Here is a 12075-nt window from a genome sequence, read left to right as displayed (position 1 = left end):
CTCAGTATTCATTTGTCAGAAAATGTTATAATTGTCTATTAAACAAGCGTACGTATAAAACATATAGTTATACATTATTTTTCTTTTCAGAAAACTAAACACTTCTTAATTAATTTTCTTTTCTTTGTTTTTCAAAAATGTCACAATATTATTGATATCCTCTTCGAAAATAACGCTCGTATCAAACGACTAACATCCAAATAACGCGAAAATAACATTACTAGAAATGACAATAATATATATCTAAGAACTAAAAATATAACTAAAAAATATATAAATTTGTTAATATGACCTTCACGATCTTGCTAAAAATGTAAAAAGTTTTCATGTGAAGATTGTTTCACTATTTTAAATACACCGACAAAAACAGTATTTAAATACAATGCAAAACATTTCATATTTTGAGAAGTTTATCATCTTAACGCTTTTAAAATAAATTATTACTTTATTGTTCGTAATAAGTTTATGAACATCCCATTATAAATCAGGAAAGTTTCAATTTTATGTTTTAAAGAATGCTTATAAATATAGTTAATAAGAAATAATAGGTTTAAGTCAGTGGCGTGCCGTGACATTTGATGATAGGGAAGCTGTGTTTCTGTAAGAAGCCGACTTCCAGGGGCAATCAGTTAATTGCGCGTCAGTGATGGCCTAGGGTCCATTCGTACGTGCGTGGTGGCGGAAGAGACGTGCCTGACAAAAACCGACAAAAAAGAAACATAAAATAAACATATACTATGTACAAAATAGTTTGCTTTAGGACAAGCAGCCGTTCGGACATCCTGGGCGTCGATGTGGTTCTTCGATTGTCGATCGAAGGTGGCCCCGGGACAGTGGCATTGATAAGTCTGTAGGGCACGGGGAGACTTCATCTGTTGGCGTCGGGAACACTGTCTAAGTCCGAAGTGACACGGGTTACAGGTTGGCACAATAAACGAGAAATTGTATTTTTTTTTTTTTTTTTTTTTTTTTTTTTTGCGCATTTACATACGGCGTTTTGGTTATTCAGAACGTTAACCGAGTGCCAGGTGTCCTCGATTATCGGGGATTATATCAATCTCCGGTCTTTGTTTCGTCCATTTGATTGGTCATTCTCCCTCAATCACGCTTTCCGAGTGGTTGGTCCCTCGTTACTAAGCGTAACGAGACTCTTACCTGGAGCGCGAGAAAAGTCAAAATCGAAGACGAATTCGATCTTCCACCGATCATAGGACAACGTCCTACCGTGATTTATGGTTTTTGCTTGGCAGTTTGATATAAACAATTGGTGTCCGGCTACTAACGACTTTTACCTATGTTTTTTTAAACTAATACATTTTTCTCTAAATTAACCGTTTTTTCGCGTCTTTCGAGACGGTTCGGGCCTGTCCGGAACCTCACATTTCTATAAAAGTTTTAAACAAATACTGGAAATGACAAAAATAAACAATTTATGTATTTTAGTTCTAAAATATAAATAATACATACATAATACAAATTGATACGATACAAACAATAATAGAAAAACTTGTTTTTTAAATTTTTTATAAACTAACTCTCTATTCGGCGATTTTTTCCGAAAAGTCGTTAATTACTTTATCATAAAAGTCGCTGGTCGTCGACTCCATCAGCGTATTTAAAAGCTTTTTCTATCGAAAGTAATGCTAGCGACGACAATTTTTCCTCCGACCGAGTGTTCCTGGCCAATGTATGAATTCGCTTCGTGGTCGAAAAAATGCGCTCAACAGACGCACTGGTAGATGGTACCATAAAAATTAATGATATTAAATCATATAATTCTTTTAGTACGTCTTTGTCGGATCGACATTAATTATAATATGTTTTATGTTTAAGAATTACTTGTCAATATAGTCCGGACACGAATGTAAATATTGCGATTCACTGCGTAATTTAGATAAATCAAAAAATTTCCCATAAAATTTACTTAATTTATAGAATTAAAACACGCTTGGAAAAATTCTTTTCATAATATTAAAATTATTAACATCTAAAAGTGATAAAAATTCTAAAGATTTTGTCTGAAAATCTGTCAATATAATTACAGTATAATTAAAAGAAAATTATTATTAAATATAACTTGGCGAAAAAAAACGTACATAAAAATAACATTGAATACTCTTTACTTTTTAAATCTTAAACAATTCACTTAGTCAGATAGCTCCCTGCCAGTGGCTAAGGGATAGAATCGTTGGAAGCGTTACACGTGTGTAGCTTCCACCAATTAAACCGGCTGAGGTTGGTGCTCTGTAAAGCGCATGCGCCAATGCCCTCCGGCTGCTTTACACCATTCAGTTATTCTCGTCGTGGAAGTGGTCTCGTAAGCGCTTCCATTCCGCCACTGATATTCGAATATACAATAGCAATCTTATCGTTTTTTTCACATGTAGTATAGAAATTTGTAATAAGATACATAATGCAGTTATAATAAAATATTAATTTTAATTAATTCAAAGTACGTTAAAATATGAAAATTTATATTTTAGAAACTACAAGGGAAGGTCATTGGAAGGTGGAAGCGGCGCTTCCACCGCTTCCAATGACGGCACGCCACTGGTTTAAGTTTAACTTACCAAAGATGAGAACCATGAAAGTTGAAAAGTTGTCATTATAAATGAAACTACGAAAATTATCAAAAATATAGAAAATACAAGACGCATTACATCATTAAGATCAAAGAAAAACACCGCGCATAAGATAAAACTTGTCTCATATATTCCGAAACAATATACGGCTAGAAGATACACTTCACAAACTAGGTTCACTTCTTGTAGATAGGTCCATAAATCCCAATGAGTTTCGATCAAGGTTTCGACTTTAGTCTCTAGAAAAATTTCATCTTTTCTCAATTTATCGACTACATTAGATAAATAAATGAATCTTTTTGAGAGCATGGCTGCACTTGCACCTATAACAAGTGTACAGCAATCTAATTGTCCAATTACATAAATGCACATTAATGTGATATTCAGGTTACAGAATGCCAGCTCAAACTCTGAGTCAGTTATTTCCTTCAAAGTGGGATAAAGAAACAAATCAATTACAGTAATGACTGAAATTATTGAAAAAAAATAATACTGTGAGGCCACAGATAAAAAATATCTGAATAATATGTGTCATTTCTTCTTCTTCTCTTTCATATCTACTGTTATTTCTAGGTAAATAAAGTCTCTTCCTTTTAAACAAACTGAATTAAACTAGTGTAAAAATACCAATTGTTACTAAAATAAATTTTATAAGTATTTGATTGTTAGGGAACATTCGAATCCATCCGACACACACCAAATTGTCCGTTATTTCTTGGGTAGCAAGTACGAAGTTCGTCCACATAAATATCTCTATAGCAGTTTGGTACAAATGATATAATTTCGACAGATATTTCCATTTTTTGGTAGGCTTGCTACAATCGCAATACATCATTTTAATTTCAAATATTTCTAACGACCAGAGAACTGGTCGTAGAAAGCAAACGAAGCACAAACTGTTTTTTTGGGTACTTGGATACATGTTTTATTTTTAGCTATCGAAAAGAGGAATGTAAATACTAAAAATTTTAGATCTTTAGTTCTGCGTTTCTAATGCAACATACAGTTAAACCTGTTTTTATGCAGGGGATAGGGACCACATTAAAAAAAACGCATAAAAAAAATCTTACGAAACTTCACGAATGGCTGTAAATAATAGTTTTCGCAACACAATTAAAAAATATTTTTTTTATGCGGTCAACAGGGACCGCATAAAAAAAGTCTCACATAGAAAATAACTCTAAACCGTACGAAATAGAATTTATTGACAACAGATGTCAGCACTTGACTGCATCGTCTGGTCTATCGTCTGTTTTACATATTTTTGTCCAGGTGGTGTTTTGTTGACTTAAAAAGTAAATTATTTCATTTTTCGCATATTCATGCAATAATATTACTATAATAAGTGCATTTATGCTATAATAAGTTTATTTAGCCATAATAAGTCAACGTAAGACATGACGAATCGCACGAGACTAGTCGCCAACTATACCGCACAAATTAAAAATTCGCATTAAAAAAATCGCACAAATAAAAATCGCACATAAAAAGAGCGCATAAAAACAGGTTTGACTGTATTTCTTTACATAAACTAAATGCAGGTTTTTTTTAAAGAGAAAACTTTCAGAATACGATATTACGCAAACACTTGATTTGTGTTGTATTGCAGTCACCCAACTAAAATTGCATAGTAAACGTATTAAGCCAATGCCTTAAAATCCTGTTAATTTCTTTCTAAAATTTAAATATTATGATCTAAGTGAGTATTCTAATTATCGTTTATTTTTTATTTCGCTTGGCACAAGAGAATTGAGTCAACTGCAAATTTGTGGAACCTTGGATAAAGGTAAAATAAAATCTGATGCTTTTAAGATATCGATATTGTACATTTCCTATTATACTATTGAAGGCCACAGATGCGGTTTTGACACGTGACTGCAATATAACAAAAATCAATTGTTTACGTAATATCCTGTTCAAATATCTTTTCTCTTTTACGGAAATCTGCATTTGTTTATTTTAGAGCTGCTGATTTTATTTTAAGCCATATTAATAATGAATTTGTAAATGAACCGTTTAAAGTTTTAATTGAAATAAACTTTGTATTTTGTTCGATTAAATTCGGATTTGTTTCGATCTTAAAATATTGCTAACGATGAATACAACAAATAATAATAATAAATTAAAAAAAAGTATAAAGGAAAGTTTAATTTATTAACTTTTTACACGTTAAAATAGTCTGCCTAGCTACATCCCTGTCGCCGTACCGGGCTTACGCGAACATATTTGATAATTATTCATAACTTTTTGTTAAACTTTTATCGCCTTGTACGCACTCAAAGGCCTCTTTTAACTTAAAAACCCGTCATGTGTTTAACCAAGTCCACAATGAAATAGCCGGATGACGCTGTACGGGGTCCGACATATCCCGATGAACCACCACCCGAAAAATTCCTTCGGCTTTTTCAACCAGTTCAGTTTCAATCCCGGGCCCATGTAACAACAGGTTGCAAAGTTAACCGCTCGGCCATCGTTACTCGTAACTGTAGAAGTGTACCATGTTTTCGAGCGTATTAAATGCACGAAATACTTCTGGCCTACTTGACAATACTTGTGATCAGTTTGTCTCGCCAATCGCAAACTGTAAAGACCGTTCGTTAATATGCACGGAAAGATGGCCAACTTCAATTAGGCCATCTTTTCGTGCATAATAACGAACGGTGAAAAAACGTTATGAGTGACTGTTAAATATGTGCCTGGTATGGCCACGGAAGTGTAGTTTTGACAGACTAATTTAATGTGCAAAAAGCGCAAATTTTATAAATTACCCTTTAATTTAAACTTCTATTTAGCTCTTTTACAGACTAATCATTAGTACTTGTCGTATTCATCATTAACAATATTATAAAACCTAAATAAATCCTAATTTAATCGAAAAAAATACAAACTTTATTTTAATTAAATTTTAAAATTTATTTAAACTTATTTAATTAAAATTATTGTACATTTCCTATTTTACTATTGAAGGTTACAGATGCGGTTTTGACACGTGACTGCGATACAAACAGAAATCAATTGTTTGTGTAATGTTTAATTCAAATATCTTCTTCTTCATAGAAATCTGCATTTCTTTATTTTAGGGCTGCTGCATTCATTTCAGGCTATATTAATAATGAATTAGTGAATTAACCGTTTAAACGGTTAATTCGCTAATTCATTATTGAATGTAAACTCTCTATTAGTAGCCTAATCAAAACTGAATTTTTTTACTTTCACTGAAACTGTTAATTCAGAAAATTTAGCATATTCACTTCAAAAACAGTATTTGCAGGAAGTAGCATTATTTGTATCAACATATGAATTTACAAAAGCAATAATAATTATAAAATATAGACTGAATTAAATTGAATTATTCATATTGAATATATTTAAGCAATTTTTTATGGCTGTTGTTCTTGATAGAAAAAAACATCAACTAAGAAAAAAATAATTTTTAGTAGTCTACTGAGCAAGAAATCATTATTTATTAAAACAATTTTTTATTTTATCAAACTTTTTATACAGCAGAAATATAAAGATGATTAATATATAATAATTATTATAAATATTTAATTTATATTATTAATAATATAAATTTTTCTAGCTTTACGGAAAATTCATCGAAATCAATAAATTGTGTTCTGCTGATTTACCGTTAGAAACCAAAATGAAGGTAATGCAAATAAATTCAAATTTTTTCGATTGGCCTCTTAATTTAATATATTAAAAAGCCGTTTTATTTTTTTAAAAAAGATGCTGAATTTCATGAAAAGATATGGTAAAACTCCATTTGGAATAGACGTCGGCGGATTCTTTTACGTTAAAAAGAATTTTTTCATCCGAGTAAGTTCTTTCAGTTTATTCTCTAACTCTTTATCTAGACATGTACACACATCGTTACTACATTTATGCGAATCTATTTATAAGTTGTTTTTAAAAATCATTAAATACAGAAATTTCTTTATACAGTATATAGACAATAATTTTTAATTTTTATTTTACAGATTCTGAGTGCCACATATTCAGCGCTGTCTGTCCTGAGTAAACTTTTAATTGCAAAGAAGCCATCTTGTAAAATTAAAATTGAAGACTTAATACAATAACGTAATTTCGTCTCACAGGCTGACTCAGACACTGAACTGAAAGCTTGAATGTAAGCAGACTTAATACAGAAAAATGAAATATTGCATTCGAAAAAGGACGTTTAGTGTAGAGTTATGAAAACATCTGAAATATCAAAAGCTAATTTTATTATTTTTACTTATTTATTGCTTTGTTCTGATAAAATCAAGATTTTTCTGTCAGAAATATAAAACGCGGTCTCAGAATGAAGAGAAGGAATTTCTAGTGACCCGCAGAACAATTGATTTTTTCGAGTATTAAAACTGAAATTGAAACTGACGTTGATGATTGTATTCAATTCTTTTTTTTTGTTTAAATTAGAAATATCTTTAAGTGATAAGTTTTAGAAGAACGACTAGCGAATATATAGTTATGCGTTGGGAAAATGGATAGTTTTATTGTAAAGTTAAATTCTCAGCTCTCGGTACTCAAGCAACGTCTATAAACACGATACCGTTATGCAACGCGGTAGTCGTCATGTTGGGGCTTTTTTGGTGTGTACGGCGTTTCTAGATCGAAGCTGATTGTTTGTTTTTTCGATCTCAGTTTGTTGGATTTCTTGATATATATATATATTGAGAATTGTTTGATGTTCAGCACTGAATTGTAAAAATTGATAGCCAAAGGTATATGTAATTAAAGGCTATAAGTAAATCGGTTTCAAAATAAAAAGCTATGTCAATGGTTCGTGTAATAAAGTGCGAGAATAAATTTATTTAATCTTTAAGTGCAAAATTAGAGATTAAATTTTGAGATATTTCTTAAAATAAAAATATATTTAATATCTATATTCACATGCAATTTGACATTACACAAACTGCAAACAGGAGCTGAGATTAAACATTTTTATAAATTAAATTTGCATGAAGAGAAAAGAAAACCATTCTGACAAAGTTGACATAATATGTAAACCTTTAAAAGTATTTGCAAGAGATAATTACTTTTTTATTTAGGAATTTTTTATGCCTATAAACTTAATTATGTTTTATAGAGAATTAAATAAATATATTTATAAAAATTTATTAAACAGCAGACAAAAATGAAATACCTACTTTAACTATATTTATTTTTTATTTTATAATAAAATGATTATTTAGCAACAATTATTCATTAGAATATGCAATTTGACTGTTACATTACTCTCAATTATTATGAAATATTAATTTTAATGACTGAAAGTTTTATTTTTAATTAGTATTTTTCATTTTAAATGTTAAAGTGTTTTTTCAGTTCACAAAAAACATATAACAACAGATTTATTCTGTTTAATGAGTAACATAATGTTGTTATACAATCTCAGAATACTAAAACTTCACCACAAACAGCCTATAGACTTGTATTAATGCGAGAACCATGCTTTAATATTGTAGTTTAAACAAGCTTAATTAAAACCATTTTAATGATGCATATGTTTAATATAGTGCAAGTGTTTAATATTAACGGAGTTTGTATAATGGATTTTTGTTCTTATCTAACAATATCAAATATAATATAAAACATTTATTAGTAATTTATTAATAATCTTTAGTAATACTTCCACTAAAACTGTTACTTCAGAAAATGCAACATGTTCACCAGGGCCGGATTTACATAAGGGCATTTGGGGCCGGAGCCCAGGGCCCACACAAAATAGGGGCCCCCACAAAAGTGTTGTTTAAACATAATTTTTTTTTATTATTACGACAGCCGACTGTGGCCTAATCATGAGGGCCACAGGCAGAGAAAACCAAACCCGTAAAAATACCTATGAAACATCGGAAAATTTCGGGAAAAAATTTTATATAGGTATTTTTCAATTAAATTTTAATAATTAGTTTTACACAATAAAATATATGTATGTTTACAATAACCTAATTTTTAAATGAAATTTACAACTTCCTAGTTGAAGTGTAGTTGAAAGTACAGTATTTTGTGTAAATTTTCTAAATCATCAAATTTGTTTACTTTTAAAGGGGCCCCCACCGTATTTGTGCCTACGGGCCTCTGCTTGTCAAATCCGGCCCTGTGTAAAAGTATGTTACATCTTACCAGATTTGCAGGAGCCATACCCGTCAAAAACCACTTATTCGACATTCTCTTGTTTCTTTTTCTCGCATAAAAAACCGAAAACAAGATTCTTGAAAACGGTAAATCTACCTACTAACCAAATGGATAAACCAACTTTTCCTCGCCGCAAAGAGACTCTAGCGCCAGCAATGGACAACCTAACCCATTAACTCTACTTTAGAACATATCTCAGAGACCAGTATATCTATCGATTCTGGTAGTAATAACATCTTAATTTGCTCTATCTGGGGCGCTGTTTGTCTGTGGCTGCTGCTAATGAAAAAATTAACAGTTGTAACTTTGAATTTCATTTATTTCTGAAATTTATGACAAATACATTTTTTTACAAAAGAAAATCTTTTTCTTTAGTTTTTCAAGAGTCGTCTACTACAAATGTAACAACGCGGTCTGAGAATAAAGACGAGGGAGTTTCGAGTGACCCGGCAGAACAATTGATTCCTTCATATATTAAACTTGGAAAATAAATTTGCTTAAACTACAAATTTCTTTTGATAATAAGTTAAAAACCCTCTTAGGACGACTGAATATTGTAAAGTTGGATTTTCGACTCTCGGTACTTGAAGATAATAAAAATAGATGGTTACATTAGTTCAAAAAATAATAATTCCTCTGAAGATAAAAAACGTTGCTTAAAGTTATTTGAGAGAGTGTTAAACTTCGAAGATAAAGAAAAAACATAATAATATCGTGATGTCTGGTCTTCCGCATAATGGAAATGATGAAGATTGTCTAGTTTTCGTACAAAATTTATTTAAAGATATTAATGATTAAAAGTTACTGAAGTAAATATTTCTTAATATTTTAAGAAGGTTTATAAAGATGGAATACTTCCACACAAAATGACTGGTTGTATGCCACCATATGAATCCTAAGTATGAAACATTATGAAAATACTAATAATTTAAAAAAGTACAAATATTTTTATAAATGATGATTACTCTGTAGCTATACATTAATTACAAAAAAATGTGATTGTATGCTAATGAACTGCTCCAAAAATTGCCGCCTAAGACGAGCCAAGTTTATGCCGCTTTTTTTTGCAGTTGCTGATGATGTAAGGTCAATGAATACCTAATAATACTTTTAATAGAATGTGGCAGTAGAAATGAAATAAAGTTTTTTGTAAAATTTTATGCGAGATTATTTATTACAGACAGAAAACGAAAAGTTTCCTCACATAAAGACAAATACGTAATAAATGCAATTTTAAAAAGCGAAATATTATTTAATCGACTTCAAATATCGTCGAAATTTCTTGTTCAGCGGATAATACAGCTAGTTATGTGAACTTTTCCTGCGCCATTGTTGAATGTAAATAATTTTACTCTATTTTAATTTTGAGAAAAATCGTTCTTTACTAGCAACAGACACGGGAAGGATTAAAAGAATTCTCAATAATATAAAAATATTTGAAAAATTATTAATAAATTTATTTTCGTCAATGTAATTTAAAATTTTTAGCGGTGACATTTTTTAAAATGTTTCTAACAATTAAAAGTTGATTGATTACATTGAATGGCTCTATAAATCACAATTTTTATCGACCGTCAATTCCTTTCTAAAGTCTTGACAATATTTTAAAAAAATAACAGCAAGATCTTTATCGACTAACTGGCTAACAGTTGAATATCATATAAAATCTCAATTTATTGAGATTTTCTAATTGAAAAAATTTTTATTTTTTGGAATTTATACAAATATTCACTAAATATTTGAAAAGCTTACTTCAAAGTTTTTGGAGGTGTAAAGAATTGTTATATCTTCTTCATCGTAATAAAATTGTTTGATTTTTGCTCAATTCCGATCCGAGGCTTGAGCTCGAAACCTGAAAATATTTCCATGGCAATAGCTATTTCTTTGGCACAACAGAGCATTTGTTTCAATTCATTGAGACGACATTCGTTAAAAATGAACTAATGCTTTTTAAAATTCTGAAGCATTCTCATAAGACTGTATTTCAGCTTTTTAGTAATTTTGAAGCTATGTTAATTTTACATAACACTTTCTACCAAACAACAATTCTGCCTAAAAATTTCAATTTAGATACTTTAAATGCTAGCGATTTGCGTTTGGTTTTAGTATATCTATCTCTCTGTTCAGCCAAATAATTCGTTCAATTTCGTTCAATTCGTTCATTCGTTCAATTTCAATTTCTTACGAATTTTTTTTTTTGTCTAGTTGTCTAATTATTTTTCTTGGTCTATTATCTAATTCATTATTAACTGTTCTAAACTATAGTAAATGGAGAACAATTTTTTGTATCTATCAATAAAATAGATCACTGAGTTCAAAGGATTGTTACACTCGTTCTAATACTATACAGTTTTTATAACATATTTTCTATCTTAATTTCACAAGTTGGTTTTTTTGCTGTTAAAAGTTCCACCAAGACAGACATCAATGAATATATGGCATTCAGCAACTGTCAAACAATATTTTAAAATTATTATATAGCCACACCTAAAGAGATTTCTATATTTAATGCAATTTTTACGAATATAAAATGATTTGTGTACATGCAGTTATAAGTGATATGTGTACAAGTTTAATAATGTCTACGGTAAGAGAATATGTTGAATGAACTTACTCGAATGAAGAAGTCCTTTTTAACATAAAAGAATCCGCCGATGTTTATTCCAAATGGAGTCTTGCCATATCTTTTCATGAAATTCAGTATCTTTTTAAAGAAATTAATTTGTTTTTAATGTTAAATTTACAAACCAATCGAGACAATTTTAGTTTCTTTGTATTACCTTCATTTTAGTTTCTAACGGTAGATCAGCAGAACACAGTTTATGGATTTCGATGAATTTTCCATACAGCTTAAAACGTTAAAATTAATATTATATATAAAAAAACAATTCTATAATTCTTGTATAAACTTCTAAATAATATAGCAATAGATGCAAAAATTTGATTCTATACGCAAATCAAAAGCACAATTACCCAATAAATCAAGTGTTTTACCAATTTATATATCATATCATTTGTTTGTTTTTTAAATTATTTTAACGTGTGTTTGGAGTAAAAACAAATATGCTAACAAGTTTAATGCTTTATTACAAAGGAATAACGAAGTTTAAATATCTTATTCAAATATAATTTAAATCACCATCTCAAGCATTTCTGTTTAATTGATATAGGCCTACGGTATTTTCAGTCTATTTCAATGAGCTTCAGAGCTCCCTTTGCATTTAGTAGCGTATTATGGTACATATGACAAAAAGTATGCCTACAGCCGAAAACTTATAGGAGACATGTTTCCTCATACAGTTAATGAGTGCGTGTGTGTGATGGACAAGAAAAATAAAATATAAAAGTTTTT

General features: G+C 29.9%; 1 long non-coding RNA gene across 1 annotated transcript; it reads right to left on the bottom strand.

Annotated features, from left to right (window-relative positions):
* Nucleotides 1-10938: 10938 nt before the first annotated feature.
* Nucleotides 10939-11573, bottom strand: LOC136973343 (uncharacterized). Its single transcript, XR_010880475.1, has 3 exons — nucleotides 11504-11573; nucleotides 11338-11427; nucleotides 10939-11172 (listed from the first exon to the last, which is right to left on the bottom strand). It is a non-coding gene; the product is annotated as an uncharacterized lncRNA (long non-coding RNA).
* Nucleotides 11574-12075: the final 502 nt, after the last annotated feature.

This window comes from Centruroides vittatus, unplaced genomic scaffold, assembly GCF_030686945.1.
Source record: "Centruroides vittatus isolate TY-2023 unplaced genomic scaffold, ASM3068694v2 contig_3146, whole genome shotgun sequence".
Classification (NCBI taxonomy): domain Eukaryota; kingdom Metazoa; phylum Arthropoda; class Arachnida; order Scorpiones; family Buthidae; genus Centruroides; species Centruroides vittatus.
The sequence above is the reverse complement of the archived record's forward strand: the minus strand, read 5'-3'. Positions and strand labels throughout refer to the sequence as shown.